Source organism: Somniosus microcephalus, unplaced genomic scaffold, assembly GCF_052327205.1.
Source record: "Somniosus microcephalus isolate GS21.2 unplaced genomic scaffold, FLI_Smic_1.0 unresolved_chr6, whole genome shotgun sequence".
Classification (NCBI taxonomy): Eukaryota; Metazoa; Chordata; class Chondrichthyes; order Squaliformes; family Somniosidae; genus Somniosus; species Somniosus microcephalus.
Window position 1 is genome coordinate 33,897,010 of NW_028225184.1, and position 26,457 is coordinate 33,923,466.

The following is a 26,457-nucleotide window of genomic DNA, read 5'->3' on the forward strand; positions in this document are numbered from 1 at the left end:
CTTCACTTGGACTTTTGCAATCTGTAGTGTGACCCAGATAGTTTGTCGGGCAGCTTCTTTACTCACATTGTGAATCCTCAGACTACCCAGTTCCTTGCTGTTGGAGTCTGAGTCCGAATTCTGTTCATCTGGACTCTTCCCAGTCACCTCATGTACCTTTCTGTACTTCTTCTGCGGTGACTTATTATTGCTGGTCTTCTTTCCTGACCGGCATACCTTAGCTATGTGACCAAGCTTGCCACATTTTCTACATTCCTGGTTTTTAAACCAGCATTGGTTCTGGTCGTGTGTTGTCTTCCCACAACGATAACATTTCGTTGTACCCGAAGTCATTTGATCCACACTGAGCACCGCTGTCTTCCGCTACATTTCCGCCGTGCCTCTCGCTGCGGCTTCGTGCGATGCTGCAATAGGGACAGCCTTATCAAGTGTAAGATCGTTCTCTTCGAGCAGTCATTTTTGTGGTCCTTCCTTCGACATCCCGCACACGAACTTGTCTCTCAGTGCCTCTGTCAGATTTACCCCAAACTGACAGTACTTTGCTAGCCTACGCAGTTCAACCAGGTACTCCGCATTGCTTTCCTCTTTTTGTTGCGTTCTCACGTAAAATTTTGATCGTTCCGCTAACATCAGCGGTGCGGGGTTAAAATGATCCTTCAGGACAGCAACATTATTAGCGAAAGACTGATCCGTCGGTTTAGCTGGTGATAGAAGATGCTTCAATAACCCGTATGTCTTCGCACCCATTGAGTTTAGTAAGGTTAGAGCTTTGTCATAATTTGTTATCTTATTGACCTTACAATATATCTCGATGCATTCTACATACGTGGCCCAATCTTCCACATCGGAATCGAAACCATTGATGTTACTACGCTTAAGCATCTTCACACTCTTCTTGAGAAACAACAACGAAATATTTCTTTAAATGTTTTTTTTTCCAAAATGGCGGTTTCCCGCGCTTGTCTTCTTTCCCCGCCCACTTTCAAAATGGCGGTTTCCCGCTTCTGTCTTCTTCCCCGCCTACTGGCGGCTTCCCGCGTTTCTTCCCCTGGCGGGAGGGGTAAGCTTTTCCCTCGGGTGACGACCGCTGGATTTCGGGGTTCGCAGCCTGCGCGTCGGCTTCAGTGCATTCCTTGTCCCCTTTTCTCGGCAGGGCAACCGGCGCTGGGTACAACCCGTTGACGGCGAACAGTTTCAGCCGCTGGGCTGGATCTCGCTCAGTCTCCCTCGCTCGGGCTCTGTCTCTCCCGCTCGCTCAGGCTCTGTCTCTCCCTCAGCGGCTTCCAATCGCGCCTCCCAGCCCTCTCGCAGTCCGGTGCTTTCCTACCCGGCTGCGGCTGAGTTCTCCGCGATTTATTTATTTTTATATCTTCCCGCACCTTATGATGCCGGTCGCAGCGCTTCGTGGCCTCCTCGCTGCCCGGCCTTTTTCACTCCAATCGCGCCTCCCAGCCCTCTCGCAGTCCGGTGCTTTCCTCCCCGGCTGCGGCTGAGTTCACCGCGGTTTATGTAATTTTATATCTTCCCGCGCCTTACGATCCCGGTCGCAGTGCCTCGTGGCCTCAGTAGCTGCCCGGCCTTTTTCGCCGGTCACGGCCTAGCTGTCTCACGACGCCGTTGCGTCTCCCAGCCCAATTGTACTGCGGCTTCCGTGCTCCACGCTGCCCCAGTCTCAGCGCCTCTGGGCCCGACTTCTGTCCGGCTCCTTTCCCCCGACCGTGGTCGAGTTCACCGCCCTTATCCTCCGTTTATTTTTTTATTTTCCCTTTACTCACAGTCACCGTGGCCGACTTGTTTCTCGTGCTGATCGACTCACTCACCACCGTGGCAGAAGGGACAATCAGTGCCTGTTGCTGATGGAAGGCTTCGTGTCTGAATTCTTCCTTCTTCCTTGCTCTGCAGACTCGAGTTTTCTCTCAGCAGAACGACGAGGGCGGGTGCCTCTTCTCGACGTTCGTTAACTGCTTCGGAAGTATTATTGCCGCAGGGTAAGATCGAACTCGTCGCCACTGTAAAGTCTGTAGGTATTATGGCGAATTAATACACAGACTACAAGAGTAACTTTAACAGGACTTTACTATTCGAAGGTCAGGGCGAATCTGCCCAATAAATCCTGACACAGCACTTATATACCGGTGTGGTCACCATCGGTATTACAGTATACAGCAGACAAGATAAAGTAGTGCCACACCTAAAATAGTTCTCTTAAAGGTGGACGGTTACATACACTACAACCTCCCTCTGGCCCCTTACCCTCTCTAGATCACTTCATTGCCAACTGCCGACGTGATATCGGCCGTCTCCATTTCTCTGCTCCCCTCACTCACTCCAACCTAACTCCCTCTGAACTTGCAGCACTCCATTCTCTTAGATCCAACCCTAACATTATCATTAAATGTGCTGATAAGGGCGGTGCTGTTGTTGTTTTGCGAACTGACCTCTAACGTGTGGAAGCTGAATGCCAACTCTCCAACACAGCCTCCTACTTCCGCCTGGTCCATGACCCCACTAGCAAACATCAAGCCATTGTTTACAAGTGTGTCACTGACCTCATCTCCTCTGGAGATCTTCCCTCCATGGTCGCCAAATTCATAGTCCCCCAACCCCGCACAGCCCCCTTCTACCTCCTTCCCAAGATCCACAAACAGGACTGCCCTGGTAGAACCATCGTTTTAGTCTGTTCTTGCCCCACGGAACATATCTCTTCCTATCTCGACTCTATTTTTTCTCCCCTTGTCCAGTCTCTTCCCACCTACATTCCTGACCTTTCCAGCGCCCTCCGTCACTTTAACAGTTTCCAATTTCCTAGCCCCAACCGTCTCCTTTTCACCATGGACGTCCAATCCCTCTACACCTCCATCCCCCACCAGGACGGCCTTCGGGCGCTCTGATTCTTCCTTGAACAGAGGCCCAACCAGTTCCCATCCACCACCACCTGCCTCCGCCTGGCTGAACTTGTTCTCACATTGAACAACTTCTCCTTTGACTCCACTCACTTCCTCCAAATTAAGGTGTTGCTATGGGAACCCGCATGGGCCCCAGTTATGCCTGTCTGTTCATGGGACATGTAGAAAATTCTTTGTTCCAGTCCAACTCAGGTCCCCTCCCTCACCTCTTCTTCCGGTACATCGATGACTGTATTGGTGCAATTTCCTGCATTCGCCCTGAACTGGATAAGTTCATTCACTTTACTTCCAATTTACACCCTGCCCTCACCTTCACATGGTTCAACTCCGACTCTTCCCTTCCCTTCCTTGACTTCTCCATCTCCATTTCTGGTGATCGGCTTTCAACAAACATCCACTACAAGTCCACCGACTCCCACAGCTATCTGGACTACAGTTCCTCCCAACCCGCTTCCTTTAAGGACTCTATTCCTTTCTTCCAGTTCCTCTGTCTCCGCCGCATCTGTTCTGATGATGCCACCTTCCATACTAGTGCATCTGACATGTCTTCCTTTTTCCTCAACCGAAGATTCCCCTCTACCGTGGTTGACACAGCCCTTGACCATGTCCATTCTATTTCCCGCACTTCTGCTCTCACCACTGCCCCTCCCTCCCAGAACCATGACATGGTTCGCCTTGTCCTCACCTTTCACCCCACCAGCTTCCACATTCAACGGATCGTCCTCCACCACTTCCGCCACCTCCAACGTGATCGCACCACCAAACACATCTACCTCTCACCTCCCCTTCAGCATTCCGAAGGGACCGCTCCCCCCGCGACACCCTGGTCCACTCCTCAATCACCCCCAACAGCCCTGCTCCTTCACCTGGCACCTTCCCGTGCAAGCGCAGGAGATGCACCACATGCACTTTTACCTCCTCCCTTCCCAATGCCCAGGGCCCCAAACAGTCCTTCTAAGTGAAACAGCGATTTACTTGTACTTCTTGCAATTTAATATACTCTATTCGCTGCTCACGATGCGGTCTCCTCCACTTTGGGGAGACCAAACGCAGATTGGGCGACCGCTTTGCGGAACACCTCCATTCAGTCCGTATGGGTGATCCTGAGCTTCCGGTCACCTGTCTCTTTAATTCACCGCTTCACTCCCACTCTGATCTCTCTGTCCTTGGGCTATTACATTGTTCCAATGAAGCTCAATGTAAGCTCGAGGAACAGCACCTCATCTTTCGATTGTGCACTTTGCAGTCTGCCGGACTCAACATTGAGTTCAACAATTTCAGATAATTATCCCTGCCACCATTTTTCATGCAGTATGATTTTTGCCATTCCCATTTGCAACATTTAATGTTACCTGCCTCTTACAAAAGTACAGGATGTTCTTTCTACTCCTTCCTCCCCTCCTAACCATCACCTCCGGTCTCTGCACCTGATTAATATCTGTTACATCTCCAGCTTTTTCTAGTTCTGATGAAGTGTCCCAGACCTGAAACGTTAACTCTGTTTCTCTCTCCACGGATACTGCCTGGCCTGCTGAGTATTTCCAGTATTTTCTGTTGTTATTTCAGATTTCCAGCATCCGCAGTATTGTGCAATTATATAGCATTGAAAGAAGGTTGATTTCTATCATTCCTCTGCTATGTTCGGCAGTTTAAATGTAAACAGAGTTTTCAGTATTATAACTTTTCATTTTGCGGCCTACAGAAAAAGGCTTTATATTCTGCATCAATAGCAAATGCTGTGGATGTGGGAAATCTGAAATAAAAACAGAAAGTGCTGGAAATACTCAGCAGGTAAAGCAGCATCAGTGGAGAGAGAGAGAATTAGAGTTAATGTTTCAGCTCATTACCTTTGAGAGATTCTGGCAAGGTTCTGATGAAAGGTCATCGAGCTGAAACATTTATTCAGTTTCTCTGTATCTCCACTGATGCTGCCTAACATACTGAGTATTTCCAGCATTTTCTGTTTTTATTTCTGTTCTGCCTGTTGACTTGATTCCATGTGTCTCTCTCACTGCCTGCCAGCCTGCCTGCCTTGTCTTGATTTGAGAAGGGGTGGAACATATGCAAAGATCCCAGAGCAGCTTTTATTGTCAGAAAGTACAAAAATACATTTTTCAGTATCTCACTGACTGACTGTCAGTCTTGAAGTGAAGTGAAATGAAAAAAAGTGCAATAAAGTGATACACAGCAGCATTACATGTGGACCACGTAAGAATGAATTCAGAAGGGTTTAATACAACAACAGCAGTTAATAAGACAGCAGATCATACCTCACACAAACACCAGATATTGCCCTCTCACTCACACACACACACACACTCACAACCTGGCCAGCCTGCAGAGGGATGACTGCCATGTTGGATGATTAAAAGCAAAAAGACAGTTTTCAGTATCTTATCATTTCACTTTGTGGCCTACAGAAACAGGCTTTCTATTCTGCTACTTGCCTATTGATTTCATGTCTCTCTCGCTCTCACTGACTGTCTGTCTGTCTGTCTCTCTCACTCAAAGTCTCCCTCATACCCACATTGAACTGAAATTTACAGCTACATGATACACACACTCACACAGAGTCTGCAAATGGCAGAAACACAGACACCCACTCACATACAGGCACATGCAAACGGACTCTGCAATTTGCAGAAACTCACACTCAGACAGACTCTGCAATTTGCAGACACTCTCACATTCATAAGAACATACATAAGAAATAGGAGCAGGAGTAGGCCAATCGGCCCCTCGAGCCTGCTCCACCATTCAATAAGATCATGGCTGATCTGATCCTAACCTCAAATCTTCTATCACTCTGCATCCACCCGAACCCATGTGATCTCCCGGGAGAGGCGAAAAACCAGATAAAGACCCAATGGCCAATTTGGGAGAAAAAAATCTGGGAAATTCCTCTCCGACCCATCTAGGCGATCGAAATTCTTCCAGGAGATCACTCTGTCCCTATATTTTCTACAGTACTTACCTTCTGTAAAGGCGATCTCCACCCCAGCCAGGAACATGAATAAAACCATCTCCTGAAATCTAACAGAATTAGAACACAGTAGGAGCAGAACAAGGCTACACGGCCCCTGGGCCCGCTCCACTACCCACAGGGCCATGACCATTCCGAACCCAGACTCATGTCCAATTTCCTGCCCGCTCCCCGTAACCCTTTATTCCCTTTACTTCTAGGAAACTATCTATTTCTGTTTTAAATTTATTTAATGATGTAGCTTCCACAGCTTTCTGGGGCAGCAAATTCCACAAACCTACCACCCTCTGAGTGAAGAAGTTTCTCCTCATCTCAGTTTTGAATGAGCAGCCCCTTATTTTAAGATTATGCCCCCTAGTTCTAGTTTCACCCATCATTGGGAACATCCTCACCGCATCCACCCGATCAAGCCCCTTCACAATCTTATATGTTTCAATAAGATCGCCTCTCATTCTTCTGAACTCCAATGAGTAGAGTCCCTCTCCTCATATGACCACCCCCTCATCCCCGGGATTAACCGAGTGAACCTTCTTTGTGCTGACTCGAGCGCAAGTATGTCTTTTCTTAAGTATGGACACCAAAACTGTATGCAGTATTCCAGGTGCGGCCTCAACAATACCTTGTACAACTGCAGCAATACCTCCCTGTTTTTATATTCCAACCCCCTAGCAATAAAAGCCAACATTCCATTGGCCTTCTTGATCACTTGCTGCACCTGCATACTAACTTTTTGAGTTTCGTGCACCAGGACCCCCAGATCCCTTTGTACTACAGTACTTTCCAGTTTCTTGCCATTAAGATAATAACTTGCTCTATGATTTTTCCTGCCAAAGTGCATAACCTCACACTTTCCAGCATTGTATTCCATCTGCCAAATCTCTGCCCACTTACTTAGCCTGTCTATGTCCCTTTGCAGGTTTTTTATGTCGTCCTCACTCACTACTTTCCGTCCCATCTTTGTATCATCTGCAAACTTTGATATGTTACACTCGGTCCCCTCCTCCAAATCGTTAATGTAGATTGTAAAGAGTTGGGGACCCAGCACTGACCCCGTGGAACACCACTAGTTACTGGTTGCCAATCTGAGAACGAACCATTTATCCCAACTCTCTGCTTTCTGTTAGAGAGCCAATCCTCCACCCATGCCAGAATATTACCCCCAATCCCGTGATTTTTTATCTTGAGCAATAATCTTTTGTGTGGCACCTTGTCAAATGCCTTTTGGAAGTCTAAATACACTACGTCCACTGGTTCCCCTTTATCCACCCTGTATGTTACTTCCTCAAAAAACTCAAGCAAATTTGTTAAACATGACTTCCCCTTCATGAAACCATGCTGAGTTTGCCCTATTAAATTATGTTTATCCAAATGTCCCGTTACTGTCTCCTTAATAATGGACTCTAACATTTTACCAACCACAGATGTTAGGCTAACAGGTCTATAGTTTCCAGCCTTCTGCCTACTACCCTTTTTAAATAATGGTGTTACATTAGCAGTTTTCCAATCTGCCGGGACCTTTGCTGAGTCCAGTGAGTTTTGGAAAATTATTACCAATGCATCCACAATCCCTACCGCTACTTCCCTCAAGACCCTGGGATGCAAGCCATCAGGTCCAGGGGATTTATCTGCCTTGAGTCCCATTATTTTACCAAGTACCACTTCCTTAGTGATTTTAATTGTATTTAATTCCTCCCCCCCTAGAGCCCCCTCTTTGTCCAGTGTTGGGATATTCTTAATGTCCTCTACTGTAAAGACTGATACAAAATAATTGTTCAGTGTTTTTGCCATCTCCATGTTTCCCACCATTAATTTCCCGGTCTCATCCTCTAAGGGACCCACATTTACTTTAGCCACCCTTTTTCTTTTTATATAACTATAGAAACTTTTACTGTCTGTTTTTATAATTTTTGCTAATTTACTTTCATAATCTATCTTCCCTTTCTTAATCAATCTTTTTGTTATTTTTTGCTGTCTTTTAAAGACTTCCCAATCTTCCATCCTCCCAATAGATTTGGCTACCTTATATGCCCTTGTTTTTAATCGGATACTATCCTTAATTACTTTACTTAGCCACGGATGGCTATCTTTTCTTTTACACCCTTTTTTCCTCAGTGGAATATATTTTTCTTGGAAGTTGTAAAATAACTCCTTAAATGTACACCACTGGTCATGTACCGTCTTACCCTTTAATCTATTTTCCCAGTCCACTCTAATTAATTCCGCTCTCATACCTTCATAGTCTCCTTTATTCAAGCTCAGCACGCTTGTTTGAGATCCAACCTTCTCACCCTCTAATTGAATATGGAACTCAACCATGTTATGGTCACTCATTCCAAGGGGATCCTTTACTAGGACATTTTTAATTAATCCTGTCTCATTACACAGGACCAAATCTAAGGTTGCTTGCCCCCTGGTCGGTTTAGTTACATACTGCTCAAGAAACCCATCCCTAATACACTCAATGAACTCTTCCTCAAGGCTGCTCTGCCCAATTTGATTTGTCCAGTTAATATGATAATTAAAATCCCCCATAATTATAGCTGTTCCCTTATTACAAGCCTCAACTATTTCCTGATTAATACTCCGTCCAACAGAGTTGCAACTGTTCGGAGGCCTATAGACTACACCCACTAATGTTTTTCTCCCCTTATTATTCCTTACCTCCACCCAAACTGTTTCACTATCCTGCTCCTTTGACCCAATATCATTTCTCTGTATTATAGTGATTCCATCCTTTATTAACATAGCCACCCCACCTCCTCTCCCTTCCTGCCTGTCCTTCCTGATTGTTAAATAACATGGTATGTTTAATTCCCAGTCATGGTCACCCTGCAGCCATGTTTCTGTAATGCCCACAAGATCATACCCATATGTCATTATTTATGCCGTTAACTCATTCATTTTGTTACGAATGCTACGTGCAATCAGATAAAGAACTTTCAAATATGTTTTGTAACACTTAGTTCCTGTTTTTTCCCTTTTTAGTACTTTACTTTTTACTCCATACCTTCTGTCCCTTCCTGACACATTCTGTTTTTTAATTCCCCCACTGCTACCTAAGTCTATGACCTTCTCTGTTGTCATTTCTATGATTTGCTCTATAGAAACCTCCCCCCCACTAATTAGTTTAAAGCCCTCTCTACAGCCCTAGTTATATGATTCGCCAGGACTCTAGTCCCAGCACTGGCCAAGTGGAGTCCGTCCCAACAGAACAGCTCCCTCCTGTCCCAGTACTGGTGCCAGTGTCCCAAGAAGCAAAACCCATTTCTCCCACACCAGTCTTTGAGCCACGCATTTAACTCTTTAATTTTATTTATCCTAGCCAAATTCGCTCGTGGCTCAGGTAATAACCCAGAGATTATTACCCTTGAGGTTCTGTTTTTTAATTTGACCCCTAGCTGCTCATACTCCTTTAACAGAACCGTCTTCCTTGTCCTATCTACGTCGTTTGTACCAACATGGACCACGACAACTGGATCCTCCCCCTCCCACTGCAAGTTTCTTTCCAGCCCAGAAGAGATGTCCTTAACCCTGGCACCAGGCAGGCAACACAGCCTTCGGGACTCCCGCTATTGACTGCAGAGAACCCTATCTATCCCCCTAATGATACTATCCCCTACCACTACAACATTTCTTTTTACTCCCTCCACTTGAATGGCCCCCTGTACCACGGTGCTGTGGCCAGGTTGCTCATCCTCCCTGCAGTCCCCGCTCCCGCCCTCACAGGGAGTAAGAACCTCGATCCTGCTGGACAAGAACAAGGGCTGCGTCTTCTTCAACACTACATCCTGGATCCCTGTACCTTCCTCACTCGTAGTCACACCGTCCTGTCCCTGACCACGGACTACATCTGCAGTAATTAACTTGATAGGTGTGACCATCTCCTGAAACATAGAGTCCAGGAACTTCTCCCCCTCCCTGATGTGTCGCAGTGTCCGAAGATCGGTCTCAAGCCCAGGGTTGGGGGAGGGTCAGTAGAGGTTCAGTGGAGGTTTGTTGGAGGGCCGGGTGAGGGCCGGGGTCGAGGGAGGGTCGGGTTCGAGGGAGGGTCGTGGCCGGGGGAGGGTTGGGGGAGGGCCGGTTTTGAGGGGGGTCGGGGGAAGAAAGGGGAGTGTCGGGGTCGCTGGAGGGTCGAGGCCGGGTGAGGGGGCGAGCCGGGGGAGGGTCGTGGCCGGGGGAGGGTCGGGGGTAGGGCTGGGGATGTGGGAGGGTCGGGGAGAGCCAGGGGAGGGTCAGGGGAGGGCCGGGGTCTGGGGACGGTCGGGTGAGGGCCAGGGACAGGGGAGGGTCAGGGACGAGGGAGAGGAGGGGGAGGGCCGGGGGTGATTCACGGTCGGGGGAGGGTCGGGGCCGGGGGAGGGGAAGGGGAAAGGCCGGGGGAGGGCCAGGTTTGGGGGAGGGCTGTGGTAGATGGAGGGCCGGGGTAAAGGGAAGGTCAGGGGAGGGCTGGGGGAGGGCCAGGGGAGTGTCAGGTGAGGATCGAGGTCGTGGGAAGGTCGGGGTAGGCCAGGGGAGGGCTGGGAGAGGGTCGGGGTCGAGGGAGGGTCGGGGTTGATGGAGGGGTAGGGGAGTGCTGTGGCCGGGGGTGGTTAGGGCGAGGCTCGGGGCCGGGGTCGGGGGAGGGTCAGATGAGGGTCGGCGGAATGTCGGGGGAGTGTCGAGGGAGAGTCGGGGTCGAGGGAGGGTCAGGGCCGGCGTCGGAGGAGAGCCGGGGGAGGCACTGTGCCGGGGTCGTGCCATGGTCGGACGAGGTTCGGGGTCGAGGGAGGGCCAGTGGAGGCCCGGGGGAGGGCCGGGGGAGGGTCGGGGCCGGGGGAGGTCCCCGTTCGGTGGAGTGCTGGGGTCGGGGTAGGGCCGGGGTCCAGGGAGGTTCGGGGGAGTGCCGGGATCGAGGGAGGGCCGGAGAGGGCCAGTGTTGGGGGAGTGTCGGGAGAGGGCCGGGGTCGAGGGACATTTGGGGGAGGGCCGGGGTCGGTGTCGGGCTGGGGTCGAGGGAGGGTCGGGCGAGTATCGGGGTCGAGGGCGGTTCGGGGCAGAGTCGGTGTCGAGGGAGTGCCAGCGGAGGGCTGGGGGAGGGCCGGGGGATGGTCGGAGGAGGGCGGGGGTCAAGGGAGGGTCGGATGAGGGCCAGGGTCGTGGGAGGGTTGGGGAAGTGCCGGGGGAGGGCCGGGGTTGTGGGAGGGCCAGTTTCGACGGTGGGTCAGATGAGGGCCGGGGTTGTGATAGGGTCGGCTGAGGGCTTGTGGAGGGCCGGGTCCGAGGGAGCGCTGGGGCTGGGGGAGGGTCGGGGTCGAGGGAGGTTCAGAGGAGGGCAGGGGTCGAGGGAGGTTCAGAAGAGGGTCGGGGCCGTGTCGCGGGAGTGCCTGGGCCGGGGGAGGGCCGTGGTCAGGGGAAAGCAGGGGTCGGGGTAGGGCCAGGGTCGAGGGAAGTTCGGCGGAGGGCCGGGGACAAGGGAGGGCAGGGGAGTGCCAGGTTTGGGGAAGGTTCTGGGTCGTGGGATGGTCGGGGAGGGCCGGGGCTGGTGGAGGGTCGGGGCCGGGTGAGGGTCGGGTCAGGCGGAGGGCTGGCCCGGGGCAGGGCTGGGGGAGAGCCGGGGTCGGGCCGGGGTCGGGTGAGTGTTGGGGAGAGCCAAAGTCGGGGGAAGGCCAGGGTCGAGGGAGGGCCGGGGTCGGGGGAGGGCCGATGTCAGGGGAGGGACGGTGTCGATGGATGGTCGGGGGAGGGTCGGGGTTGGCAGTTTCGGGGGAACGTCCGGTCGAGGGAAGGTCGGAGAGGGCTGGGGAGGGCCAGGGTAGGGTCATGGGAGGGTCGGGGTCGAGGGAAGGTCGGGGGAGGGTCGGGATCGAAGGAGTGTCGGGGTCGAGGGAGGGTCGGGGGAGTGTCAGGGGAGGGCCGGGGGAGGGTCGGGGGAGAGCCGGGGGAGGGCCGGGGGAGGGTCGGGTGAGAGCCAGGGGAGGGTCGGGGAATGCCGGGGGAGTGCCGGGGGAGGGCCAGGGCCAGGGGAGGGCTGGTGTCAGTGGAGTGGGAGGGATGGGGTCGAGGTAGGGTCGGGGTAGAGGGAGAGTTGGGGGAGGGTCAGTGTCGAGGGAGGTTCGGGGGAGGGGCGGGTCGAGGGAGGGTCGAGGAAGTGTCGGGGTCAATGGAGAGCTGGGTGAGGGTTGGTGTCAGAGGCGGTTTGGGGGAGGGTAGGGGGAGGGTCGGGGTCGAGGCAGGGTCGGGTTATGGTGAGTGTTGGGGGAGTGTTGGGGGTGGGTTGGGGCAGGGCCGTGGGAGGGTCGGGGTCGAAGTGGGTCAGAGGAGGGCCGGAGTCGAGAGAGTGTCAGAGGAGGGCTGGGGTCGGGGGAGGGTCGGGGAGGGCATGGTGAGGGCCAGGGTTGGGGGAGGGCTGGGGTCGAGGGAGGGTCGCAGGATGGCCGGGTTTGGGGTAGGGTCGGGGGAGAGCCTGGGGAGGGCCGGGGCCGAGGGAGGGCTGGTGCCGGGGGAGGGCCGAGGTCGAGGGAGTATCGGGGAGTGCCGGGGTCGGGGGAGGGTGGGAGAGGGCCAGGGTCGAGGGAGTATCGGGGGAGGGCCGGGGTCGGGGGAGGGTCGGGGTTGATGGAGGATCAGGGGAGGGTCAGGTCAGTTTCGGGTTCGAGGGAGGGTCGGGGGAGAGTCGGGGGAGGTTCAGGGCCGGGGTCGGGTGACGGTCGGGGTTGGGAGTTTCGGGGGAGGGACGGGTCAAGGAAGATTTGAGGGAGTGTTGGGGTGGAGGGATAGCCGGGGGATGATCGGTGTTGGGTGCGGGTTGGGGCAGGGTCGGGGGAGGGCCGGGGGTGGGTCCGGGGAAAGTTGGGTTCGAGGGAAGTTCAGGGGAGGGTCGGGCTCGAGGGAGTGTCGGGGTCGAGAAAGGGTCGGGAGAGGGTCAGTTTCGAGGGAGGTTTGGGGGATGGGCAGGTCGAGGGAGGGTCGAAGAAATGTCGGGATCAATGGAGAGCCGTGCGAGGGTCAGAGCCGGGTTGGTGGAGTGTCAGGGGAGGGTCGGGGTCGAGGCAGGGTCGGGGTCGGTCGAGGTTTCTAGGAGTGTCGGGGGAGGTTCGGGAGATGGCCGGGGGAGGGTCGAGGTCGAAGTGGCGTGGAGGAGGGCCGGGGTCGAGGGAGGGTCGGAGGAGGGCTGTGGTCGGTGGAGGGTCGGGGATGTCCGGGGGAAGGCCGGGGTTTGGGGAGTGTCAAGGCCGTGTTCGGGGGAGGGTCGGGGCCAGTTTCGTGGGAGGGTCGGCGGAGAGTCAGGGGAGGGCCGGTGGAGGGCAGCGGACGGGTTCGGGGGAGGGCCGGGGCCAGGGTCACAGGAGGGCCAGGGGAGGGTCGGGGCCGTGGTCGGTGGAGTGTCGGGGGAGGGTTGGGGGAGGGTCCTGGTTGAGGGAGAGATGGGGGAAAGCTGTGAAAGGCCGGGGGAGGGTCGGGGGAGGGTCGGGGCCGGAGGAGAGTCGGGGGATTGGGAAGGTCGTAAGAGGGTCAGGGCCGGGGTCGGGTGAGGTTTGGGGCCGGGTCAGCAGAGGTCCGTGGCAGTGGGTGGGGGAGTGCCGGGGTCGTGGGAGGGCCAGGGCTGGGGGAGGATTGGGCCGGGGTAGGGCCGGGGCCAGGTGAGGGGAAGGGCCGGGGGAGGTTCACGGCCGGGGGTCGGGGCGGGCTGGGGGAGGGACTGGGTCGAGGGATGGTCGGGGAGTGCCGGTGGAGGGCCGAGCCGGGTGAGGTTGGGGGCCGGGGGAGGGCCGGGGCAGGGCTGGGGGAGAGCCGGGGGAGGGCTGGGGTCGGGGGAGTGTCGAGGTGGGCCAAAGTTGGGGGAGGGCCAGGGTCGAGGGAAGGCCGGGGTCGGGGGAGGGCCGGTGTCGGGGGAGGGTCGGTGTCGATGGATGGTCAGGGGAGGTTCGGGGTTGGGAGTTTCAGGGGAGGGTCCGGTCGAGGGAGGTTCGAGTGAGTGTCGGGGTCGAGAGAGAGCCAGGGGATGGTCGGGGTCGGGGGCGGGTTGGGGGAGGGTCAGGGGATTGCCGGGGGGGTGTCCAGGGAGGGGAGGGGTCGAGGGAGTGTCGGGGGAGGGCCGGGGGCGGGCCGGGGTAGGGTCAGGGGAGGGTAGGGGTCGAGAGAGGGTCGGGGTAGTGTCGCGGTTCGGGGAGAAGGAGGATCGGGGGAGGGGGAGGGGGAGGGTCGGGGCGGGGTCGGGGTAGGGTCGGCAGAGAGCCGGGGTTGGGGGCAGGGTGGGCCGGTGTCGGGGAAATCTCGGGTGAGGGTCGGGGGAGGGCTGGGGGAGGATCGGGGGAGGGCCAGGGGAGGGCCGGTTGAGTGTCGGAGTGGGTCAGAGCCAGGGGAGTGTCGGGGGAGGGCCAGGGCCAGGGGAGGGCCGGGGTCGGGGGGAGGGGGAGCGACGGGGTCGAGGTAGGGTCGGGTTCGAGGGAGGGTCGGGGAGGGTCGGGTTCGAGGGATGTTCGGGGGATGGGCGGGCTCGAGGGCGGGGGAGAGCCGGTTGAGGGACGGGGCCAGGGGAAGACTGGGGAAGGGCCTGTGTTGGGGTCGGTCGTGGTCGAGGGAGAGTAGGGGGAGGGTCGAGGTCGAGGGAGGGTCGGGGCCGGGTCGGGGGATGGTCGGGGAAAGGCCGGGGGTGGGCCGGGGGTGGGTTTAGGTCGGGCGGGGGCTGGGTCTGTGGAGGGCCAGTGGAGGACCGGGTGCAGGGGTGGGGGAGGGCTTTCGGATCGGGGGTGGTTCGGGGCCGGGGGAAGGGGAGGGGCGGTATCAGGGGAGGGTCAGGTGAGGGTCGGGGGAGGGCCGGGGGAGGTTCGGGGGTTGGTCAGGTCCGCGTTCTGGCGGGAGTCGTTGGAAGGTTGGGGGAGGGTCGGTGGAGGGCCGGGGCAGGGGGAGGGTGCACAAATACAGCAGAACACCACGTAAAATCCAGAGAGTGCATGTGGCAATTGAAAAACGATATAAGAAGGGCAAAGAGAGATTATGAAAACAGATTGGCGGGTAACATTAACAGAAATACAACAACCTTCCATATATAAAACCTCAAAGTTCAGTTAAAGGAATGGTGGGGCCGATCAGAGTAAAAAGGTCAATATTCTTGTGGAGGCTGATGCTATAATTGAGGTGCGGAATGAGTATTTTGCATTTGTATTCACAAAAGAGGAAGAAATAGCAGTAGAAGATGGGAAGTATATATATTGGATAGGATAAATATAGGTAGAAAAGTGGTGATAAATGTGTTGGAATCATTCAAAGGTAACAAGTTTTCTGGTACACAAGGGATGCATCCTACAGTGCTTGGTGAATCTATGGTGAGATGGCAGAAGTTCTGACCACCGTCTTGCGACCCTCCTTGGAAATGTGAGTGTTTCCAGAGGACTGAATGATTGCAAATGTCAGTGACTGTTCAAAAACGGGGAGACCGATGAACCTGGTAACTACAGGCTAATCAGTCTACGTTCAGCAGTGGGACAGCTACTGGAAACCACAGTCATTGACAACATTAATTCTCATTTAGAGAAACATGGTTTAGTAAGGGAGAGCCATTTGTCCCTTATTAATGTATATTGTTCAGGGATAATATTGCTTGATTGCCCTGATTGAGTTATTTGATGAAGTGGGAATGAGGGTTGGAGAAGGTATTGCAGTAGCTGTTGTGTATATCACGAATTTCAATAATATATCACATAACAGATTCACTAGAGATGTAGAAACACGTGGTATTAAAGGGACGGTGGTGAATAGTGTTCTTAAATGGCTAAGGGATAAGAGGCAGAGAGTAGTGGTGAACAGGTGTTGTTCTGACCATGTGGAAGTACGCAGTGGTTTACCCCAGGAGTCGGTGTTAAGACCATTGATTTTCGGGTTATGTAGAAATGAGCTGGACCTATGATTAAGGGATAAAATTTCGAATTTTGCGTTTCATGCTAAATTTGGCAAAGTTGTAAATTGTGAGCAGGATAGCAGCAGACTGCAGGCGCATATAGTCAGAGTGTTGAAATGGAAAAACATATGACAGATTCAATTTACTGCGGCTAACTGTGCAGTGAAGCACTTCGGGAGAAAAGCCATGGAGAGGCCGCATAATGTAAGTCACAATATCTTCAAGGGGTAAAAGCTCAAAGAGAACACACTCACAAAGCATTGAAGCTGGCACGGCAAGTAAATAAAGCAGCATAGAACGTGTATGGGATAATTGGCTTTCAAAAAAGAGCCATTGAATACAACAACAATAACGTCATGCTAAACATTTACAGATCACTGTTTAGGCCTCAGCTGGAGCATTGTGTACAATTCTAAGCACCGAACTTTATGAACGATGTCAAGTTCTTTGGAGGGTAGGGAGAAGGTTTCCAGCATGATACTAGGGATGAGGGACCTCAATTGGAGAGGCTGAACTTGTTCACCTTATAACAGAACATGGCAATGGGAGAGCAGATAGAGGTACTCGCAATAATGTGGTGCTTTGATAGAGCAAATAGCGACAAACTTGTTCCCCTTAAAAGTGGGTCGGCAACCAAAGGTCACAGATATAAAATTAATCTGAAAATCGCAGAGAGGGGAAATGACAGGAAATTATTTGACACGGGATGTTGGTAATATCTGGAAAGCACCACCTGAAGCAATGGTGGAATCAGGTTACATAGGATCTTTCCGAAGGCCATTGGACATATACATGAAGAGCACTAATTTGCATGGTTATGGGTAAAATGGTCCAGGCTGGGACTAATTTGGACAGATCTTTCAAAGAGCCGACACATGGAGGACAGGCCGAATACCTCATTCTGCACTGTAAGATTCTATGATTCTAACTAAATAAGGTCAATTGAGATGAGCGTTTGTAAACAATTCCAATAACCCAAGGCTAGGATAAAGCTGTACCTTGGGCCTAATGAAACAAAGCAGCTTTAAATGATGATCAAATACACAAACGGTCCATTATGTGACTGAGTGAAACTATCAGTAAAAGCTAAAGGAAAGCAATTGGGTGGAGTATGTGTGCAAACACTGAGCATCTTTACAAATCTCCACATGCAAACATACCACGGAACAGGGTGGCAATGCAAGTGACGTAGATCCATTATGGAATGGCTGGAGGCATTAACGGTGGGAATTGAGATTGAACATGATGGAGATTAAGAGATAAATTTTGAGCACAAAAGGCAGCTGTAGCATAGTGTTTGTTGAAGGACGTTGGTCTCTGCCCACTGTGCAGATCTATCTCTCAGTGAGATGCTCAGCTCTAGCAGACTGAATGAGGAAGGGGACTTTAAATAAATTCATAGATCTGAAAACAGCCTAAATTATTCACCAGAAAATTTTAGTTTTACAGACAATACATACACGCTCATAAATACCTCAAAGTGCCTTAAATGGAGGTGCAAGATGTCAAAGAGAATGAAAAATAAGCAAACAAAGGGAAAATGGTCTGTGCTGCAGAGAACAGTAACAGCAGTTAGTTGTCATAACGGAAGGCAGTGGTTTAAAATTGAAGGAGCTTTAGTTCAAATGAAGAGGAACTGATCTGCTCACAGAAAGAACAGTGTCTCAGCACCAACGGAGGAGCTGAACATATATTTTCTGGATAATCCACTGACTGTTAATATTTTTTATTGTTTATTCCCTCTCCAAATCTCCTGAATCATAGAATCAGATAAGCGTCCAGCACAGGCACAGATCATTCGGCCCGTTGTGCTTGCGTCAGCCGGAAAGGCTTTGCCTTTCCCATTGAAAACAACCCTGTTCTGGTCAGCAAATTACCAGGCTTTACAGAACCGGCAGAATAACATTATTTCAAGTGAACATCTTTGTGAAACCTCAAACCTAATCAGCTGATATTGTGAATTATCAGACACAAATATAACCGTTTCATTTCAATTAGTCTAATCCTGCCCCTTTATTTTATAAACTAGGTGACTCACCCTGGAATGCGATTGTAAGGGCAGCGAATTTCTATTTTGCCCTTGGGTGGAGCGGACACTTTCCATGCCTGAGCTCAGCCGCTGTGTGTCCGTGAACAGTCTGATTGCAGAAGGTGTAAACATGGACCCTGACAGTGTCCTCAGCGGACATCCACTAATCAACACTTTATAAAGGAGACACGCGGTAATGATCAGCACCAGGCACTCTCTCTACTTCTCTCTCCACCCCAAATCACTCAACTCTTCCGAAAACTGGCAACAGGAGCATTCTCTCAACTGAGAATTCTGCAGAAACAAGTATCTGCTCCGAAAGCTTTCCAATCTAATGTGCTTCACTCCAAACAAGGAGTTACTTTCATTCACTGAGCTACTGGACACCGGACACCGCCGGGCTCAGTCCCGCTCTACCACTTACATTTGCCCATGCAGTTACTTCACAGAACTGGAATGCAATAATTTAGGTATAAAATTGTTTCGTGACTCACCTAACATCAGTAACAAGGCGGCTGTGTCCATGTTCTAGAGAGAGCTACTTTGAGGCCTGACAGCTGTCAGGAACGGTGACTGAGTCTCTTGCGACGCCTCCCAGAAGATCATACCTGGAAGCGTTCAGAGAATGAAAGCAGAAACAGAGGTTAAGAGGAAGTGATGTGGCCCCACAATTAAATGAACAGCACCACAATAAAATAAGGATTGGAACTTAGCAAGTTCCAACATGGGAACATTTTAATTTCATACCATAACCTCAGATGAAGAGCCTAGAATGGACAATGAACACAGAGCAACCGCATCAATAATTTGTCATTAGTTAGAACCTTCTCTCTCAACATGGTCAGAAACTCAAGTTCTGGCGACAGATCGTTTCATACTTCAGCATCTTGATGTCAGCATCAAACAATCAAAAGTCATGCGCACTAGAGGAAAATTAATGACAAAGTGATTCAAAGCAAACCTCTGAAGTGCACTCACTAATGTACAGATCAAAGCTTCTGAATTTAGCTCAATGAATTTACAAACTATGTGACATGACAAAGTCAAAAGTATGTTCGTGAATAATGGCAGGGGCTAAAGGAAGAATAGTAGGGCAGTGAGCTCAGAGCAGACGGATAACAATGAGCTGAGATGGAGAGTGAAATCACAGAAGATGAGGAGTCTGTAACTGATTAGGCTAAGGTAGAATGTGAGTGGACATCTCCCGAAGAGAAACTCAGAGTGTTGCTTTGGACTGCGGTTGTAAATTAGAAAACATAAGATTCGAAAGAGATGGTACAGGGTGAGCTCCTCAGTTGGGATGGTGCCAGATGAGTTTGAGAACATATGAAACTGTGATTCTCTGATGATGGCCGCAATGCCACTGCTGTGAGAGGACCAAATAATGAAAAGAATATCCAGGCAGGTCGTTTCACTGAGGGGCAAGTTATCACCATAACTGAGAAAAGATCCGTCAAAGCCATGATAAGATTACATTCACACACACTTTGGTGCTAGATGTGAAAGGATTTATGTGAGAATGAATGGACATTATGGCGGGAAAAGCAGCAGGTGACATAGGTTGATGATCTTCCAAAAGAGGCCAGTAGTCTAATGTGGGTGACCTTTGAGGGGCAGGAATAATATTGGCGTGGTTCGATACTGCAGTGCACACTAGACAGGAAGGTCGGCGGGAGAGTTGGTTGGGGTAGTTTTGGATGGTGTTCAGCAGGCTGCAGCGATGGATACGTCCATAGGCCCTGTCGAGAATGCCGAACGAGGCACAATGATCGTCCTTGGCTTATTCAAGCCATATTCAAGCCTGGAACAGCGTCATCAGAGTAGAAATTCAAAGCAATTGTGGCTGATTGTGGCATAGATTAACAGAGTTATGTACCCGAACGTGGAGAGATGGCAGGTGTCCTGACTTTGGCAAAGGAACGGGAGGAGACATGAAAGAGCAGCCCAACAGGAGTGAAGGTAAACAGATCAATCAAAAATTGGAAGATAGAAGTATAATGGACTCTTTTATGCACAGCCGAATGAATACAGAAGGAATTCGGGTTCCATAATCAATGACAATTTAGGAAAGACTAGTCCTGGAAATGAACAGAGAGCAGAGGAACATCTGAGAGAGTCTTTGAGTCATAAATATGAGGTAGAATGAAACATTGTTGTTCCAAAAAACAGAGGAGGAGTACAGATTAAATGAAAATAAAACATTCAGGGGGAAATCTCAGCCGTCTATGTGTCCGTAGAAGAACCACCAGCGCTGTGCCTGGCTTGAACACAACTGTTAAGAAAGATGGATTAAAGAGTGCGTCATATATCCTGAATTCGAATGCAATAGATTCAGCTTTATCTATAGAATATCTGCTGACTCCAGTGGTCCACGTGTTAACAGTGAGTTCGCAAACCATAAGTTAAGTTTAAACAGTGAAAACAGAACTGGAAGAGCAGCTGCTGTTCCGGTTTACTGAATGTCACGTGTCTCCAGTCACTTTGATGAACTATATTTGTCGTTACTTCATGCTCCCGTGAAAATGTAATGCGAATATCTGCCCAACGAAAGACGAATGGGCCATTCAGCACCTCGAGTGTGTTCTGCAGTTCAGTTATATCATGGCTGATCTGTACCTCAACTCTTGTGTACTTCCAGCCTAACCATTGATAACATTATATAAAAAGATCTAAAGCTCTCAGTCTTCAAACATCAGTGACCCATCATCCGCAGCCTTATCTGAGACTACTCCAGATTTCCACAACTCGGTGCTTGAAAAAGTACTTCCTAAATTCACTCGTAAATGTTCTAGGTTAATTAATAATATGATGCACCCTTGTTCTGGATTACCCCAGTATAACTGAATAATTTATGTGTAGAAGTTATTTCCAATAATTCTTGACAAGTGTCAAAATATGTCCTTGTGCCTAATACAAACCAGCCTGAAAAGTTACTCAAAATCGACAATGCCTTCAATTTGTGGCGAAGAAACCGTCACTGAAAGAAGAGGAAAGCAGCTGGGTGGAGTGTGTGTGTAAATATTGAGCATCTTTACAGATCTCCTAATGCGGCCACACAATGAACCTCAATTGCAATTCATTATTCGGAGCTCCATTCTGGAATGGATGGAAGTATTAAAGTTGGGAATCGAGACTGAAAAGTTGGATACTAATAGATAACTGCAGAGCTCAATGGGCAGCTCAAGCACTGGCTTTATTGACGGACCGCAGTTTCCACCCATTGCACTGAGCCATATCTCAGTGACATGGTGAACTCAACAGGTATCTGAAGCACTGCGATTATTGAAGGACAGCAGTTTAAACACATTGTGCTAAGTTATATCTCAGTGACATGATGAACTCAACGGGTATCTGAAGCATTGTGTTCATTGAAGGAAAGCAGTATCCACCCATTGTGCTCAGTTATATCTCAGTGACAGGATGAACTCTTGTATACTGAATGAGGAAGTTTGATCTAAATAATTAATTAAAAATTCTCAGTCAATCTACTGAAAAGCGGGACTATCACACATATCACAATTCGCCTTTCATCGGTATGGAGGCAGGAAGTACAATTAAATAGCTATAGGCAAGATATCGGAAAATATTTCAGGCTGAATTTAGTCATGACGCCTAAAGTTTCCAATGGAAACCTGTGGTTTCAGGGAAAAGCGTTTTCATCTCAGAACAACAGGAAGCGAACGCTGACAGTCAGAACAGTGCATCAGAACTGAGAATGTGATTAAACATATTGAATGAAAAAACATTGTGGAAATATTTCTGATTCGGCAGTGCAGAAACATGTCATTCTGTCCAACAATTATGCACAGTATTATTCCGCTGGTGTAATTCCGCTCCCCTGCTCACTTCCCATCAGCTTTTACATTTCACCTTCTCGAGGCAGTGCCCAATTTCATTTGTAACTTTTTTATGGACTCAGATTCGAGAATGACACGTGCTAGAGAATTCTGCATTCTCATCAACCTCAGTGTAAATGCAAGAGCAACAGAAAGACCTGGCATTCATTTGGCACCTTCACTGTAGATAAATGGTGCAACGCGCTTCACAGTAGCTTAATCACGAGATATAACCAGGGAAAAGACTGAGAAACATGAACAAAATGTAACTTTGACAAAGGAGTCAAGGGAAAGGTAATTGCGTTAAATATGGACAACATTCTAAATTGTATGTCTTATTTTACTCTGTGTGGATAATACATTTGGGGAATTACAAACAATTATATCACTGGAAGATATTGATGTAATATCAGTAACAAAGCATGCCTATGAACTGGCCAAGGGGGGAATATAAACACATCACGTTATATTCTATTGAAGAGGTACAGAATACAGAAGAATAGGTCGCAATGCGAATGAGGGAAAAGCTGCTGTACAGCGGACTAATTTACACAAAACAATGACTGAAACAGAATCAGTATGTTCAGAGGTTAAAGATAACAAAGGGATTGTTAAATTACTGGGGTAATAGTAATGGCTCCCAAGTATGAAGCAAATCGACAGATCAGGGATAAGTCAGAATAAATTGTTGTTCTGGGAGGTCATAATTACCGAATAATCTATCAGAACAGGGATTAAAAATAGAGTACAAATAATGGACTTCATCAAATGTGAGGGGTTTTCTTTCCTCAAGCAATATATTGGTGCCTTATTAGTGGGGAGTCATTGTTAGGCATAGGTACAAGTAATAATATAGATCAGGGAGATGATTCATTTGTGGGAGAGCACCTCAGAGGTGATGACCATTATATTATAATTTATAAAGTCCATTAGTGAGCGAACACAGGATGGAGAGATATTGGGGCACTAGATTGGAATGTGCCACGTTTTAGAAAGAGGAAGACTGCGCTCGGCAAGGTGGGATGGAAAGAGACATTGGTAGACTGGGATAAATATAATCAATAGGACATTTTTCAAAAGCCTATTGTAAAGTTGCAGAATAAAGATATACAATTGGAAATGAGTACTTTATCGTTCAGAATCATGTCGCTCAATAAGAGATTAGAATCAAAATAAAATTGAAGAATGATCCATATTTAGTCGCCAAGAATAATTTTAAAATATCTAAGAGTGAATATGAGAAAATAAGGAGAATGGTAATTAAAAATGATAAGTAAAGCAAGGAGGGAGTGGGAGGATAGCATTTTTAAACGGTAGAAGAACAGAACCTTATTGTACAAGTGAATCAGTTAAAAGGAATTTAGCATCGTGAGGTGGTAGACTGGGAGGAGAGGATTGTAAGTCAGCATAGGACATTGCTATGGGTGCTTAGCAATTTCTACATTCAAGTGTTTACAGAGCAGAAGCATAATGGGCAGTGGGTAAATCATGAACAGGTTAAAAGTAAGATCAGAAGAGTTAGAATAAATAAAAGGGAAGTTTTAAATCAGTTAGTTAAGCTGGAAGGAGGGCAAAGTAACGAGAGCCATTGATGAATCCTGGGAGATATCGGGGAAAACAGTGCAGTAGTAAATATATTTCAGAGCCCTATACAGAGATGGTGTATGCTGTAGAACTGAGGAGTGGCCAATACAACACACGGTTAGGCATTTTACATCCTTCTGGACTCAACATAAATTTCAACAATTTCAGCTCATAACCTCGGCCCCTATCATATATATATTTTTTATCCACACTTACTGTTCTTCTCTTCCCCAAGGCCGCTGCCTTTCATTCTGCCAACGCAATTTACAGTTAATCTGGAGCCATTCTTTGTTTCTTAACCTGTCCCATTAACATGTCCTTTTGCCTTGAATATCTCTTAATGTCTCTTAACCGCTCTTGCCTTCCAGCTGTCACTGGCCTTCCCTTTTGTCCTTTCGTGCCCTCCACCATTTCTCAGCCCCTACACTTGCTAGGTTCCATTTACTGCTTTTTTCCAGAACTGACGAAAGGTGATACACCTGAGATGTTAACTCTATTTCTCTCTTCACAGCTGCTGACGGTCCTGCTGAGTATCTCAAGCATTTTCTGTTTTTAAAGCCACGGAGGTCAAATCTGTGCCAGAGGAATGTTCTGAAACTTTAATTCAAGATGAAATCACTACAAATGTAGCTGAAATTAAAATAATCAGAAGCAGCAAACACATTTTTCAGAAAGTAAGAACATACTTGTCAAACCAGATATAATTCTTTGAGGATGTGACAGATACAAAATATATGTTTGGCAAAAACGTTGAACAAATATTTTGTATATGTCTAAAATAGTCAAAGGCACAAACCTCATAATAAAAATGGTGGGGAACCACGGGTCTAATTAGGGCGAGGAACTTAACGTAAATAATAAAAGTAGAGAAAATGTACTAGATAAATTAATGGGACTAAAAGCCAACAAATACCCTGGACCTCACGGTCTATACCCTGGCATTCTAAAATCGGTGGCAGGAGAGAAAGAACTAGAAACATAGAAGAAAGGAGCAGGAGCAGGCCATTCGGTCCCTCGAGCACGCTCCGCCATTTAATGAGACCATGGCTGATCATCCAACTCAGTCCCCTGTCCCTGCTTTCTCCCCATATCCCTTGATCCCTTTAGCCTTAAGAAATATATCTAACTCCTTCTGGAACATATTTAATGAATTGGCCTCCACTGCCTACTGTGGTGGAGAACTCCACAGGTTCGCCAATCTCTGGGTGAAGAAATTCCTCCTCATCTCAGTCCTAAATGGCTTACCCCTTATGCTTAGACTGTGACCATTGGATCTGGACTCTGACACCAGCCGGAACATCGTTCCCGGATTTAGTCTGTCTAGTCCTGTTAAAATTTTATAAATTTCATTGATTCCCCCTCTCATTCTTCTAAACTCCAGCGAATAGAAGCCCAATCGACCCAATCTCTCCTCATAAGTCATTCCTGCCATCCCAGGTATCATTCTGGTGAAACTTCGCTGCACTCTCTCCATGGCAAGAACATCCTTCCTAAGATAAGGCGACCAAAACTGCAGACAATACTCAAGGTGTGGTCTCACCAATGACCTGTGCAACTGCAGCAAGTCATCCCTGCTCCTGTACTCGAATCCTCTCGCTATGAAGGCCGACATACCATTTGCCTTCTTAACCGCCTGCACATGAATGCTTACCTTTAGCGACTGGTGCACAAGGACGCCCAGGTCTCCTTGCACTTCTCCTTTCCCCAATCTATTGCCATTCTGATAACAATCTATCTTCCTGTTTTTGCATCCGAAGTGGATAACCTCGCATTTATCCAAAATATTCCGCATTTGCCATGCATCTGCAAAATCAGCCAACCTGCCCAAATCATACTGGAGTTTCTCTGCATCCTCCTCAGAGCATAGACGCCCATCCAGCTTTGTGACATCTGCAAACTTGGAGATATTACATCTAGTTCCCTCATCTACATGATTTCTATATATTGTGAATAGCTGGGGTCCTAGCACCGATCCCTGCGGTACCACCCTAGTCATTGCCTGCCACTTAGAAAAATACCCTTTTGTCCAACACTTTGCTTCCAGTCTGCCAACCAGTTCTCTATCCAAGACAGTACCTTACACACCATCCCCTGTGCTTTAACTTTGCCCGATAATCTCTTATGTGGGACCTTATTAAATTCTTCTCAAAGTCCAACTATACCACATCCACTGGTTCTTCGTTATCTATTCTACCAGTTGCATCCTCAGAAAATTCCAGTAGCTTAGTAAAGCATGATTTACCTTTTGTAAATCCATGTTGACTTTGTCAGATCCTGTCACTGTTTTCCAAGTGCTCTGGTATTACATCTTTTATAATGGACTCCAGCATTTTCCCCACTACCGATGTCAGGCTTATCAGTCTATAATTACCCGTTTTCTCTCTACCACCACTTTTAAATAGTGTGGTTACATTAGCTATCCTCCAATTCATGGGAACTGTTCTGGAGTTTATGGAATTTCAGCAATGCATCTACTATTTCTAAGGCCTCTTCCTTAAGTACCCTAGCATGTTGATTATCAGGCCATGGGGATTGATCGGCCTTCAATCCCGTCAATTTCCTTAACAACATTTCCCTGCAAATACTACTTTCATTCAATTCCTCCCTCTCATTAGAACCTATGTTCCCCGACATCTCCGGGAGGTTATTTGTGTCCTCCTTTGTGAAGACAGAAACAAAGTATGTATTTAATTGTTCTGCCATATCTTTATTCTCCAATATAATTCCCCTTATTCTGACTGCAAAGGACCTACGCTTGACTTCACCAATCTTATTCTAGATAGTGGATGCTTTGGTTTTGATCTTCCAAAATTCCCCAGATTCTACAATGATTCCAGTGGATTGGAAGGTCGCAAATGAAACACCGCTATTAGATAAAGGAAGGAGATAAAAAGAGTGAAATACAAAACAGTTAGCCTGACATCAGTCGCTGGGAAATTGCTGGAATCCATTGTTAAGGAGGCGGTATAAGGGCGCTTAGAAAATCTAAACATGATTAGGCAGAGTCAATATGGTTTTATGAAAGAGAAACCGTGCTTGACAAATTTATTTAACATTTTGAGGAGGTAACAAGCAGGGTGGAAAAAGGGGAACCAAGGCATGTAGAATATATGGGTTTCAATAAAACATTCGATAAGGTGCCATATAAAAGTTTATTACACAAGATTAGGGCTCATGGGGTTGGGGATAATTACAGTTGCATGGATAGATGATTGGTCAACGGACAGAAAACAGAGAGTAGG

General features: G+C 49.0%; 1 pseudogene; it reads left to right on the top strand.

Annotated features, from left to right (window-relative positions):
* The window catches only part of LOC147087186 (uncharacterized), a 65,168-nt pseudogene that overhangs the window by 36,465 nt on the left and 2,246 nt on the right, over positions 1-26,457 (top strand).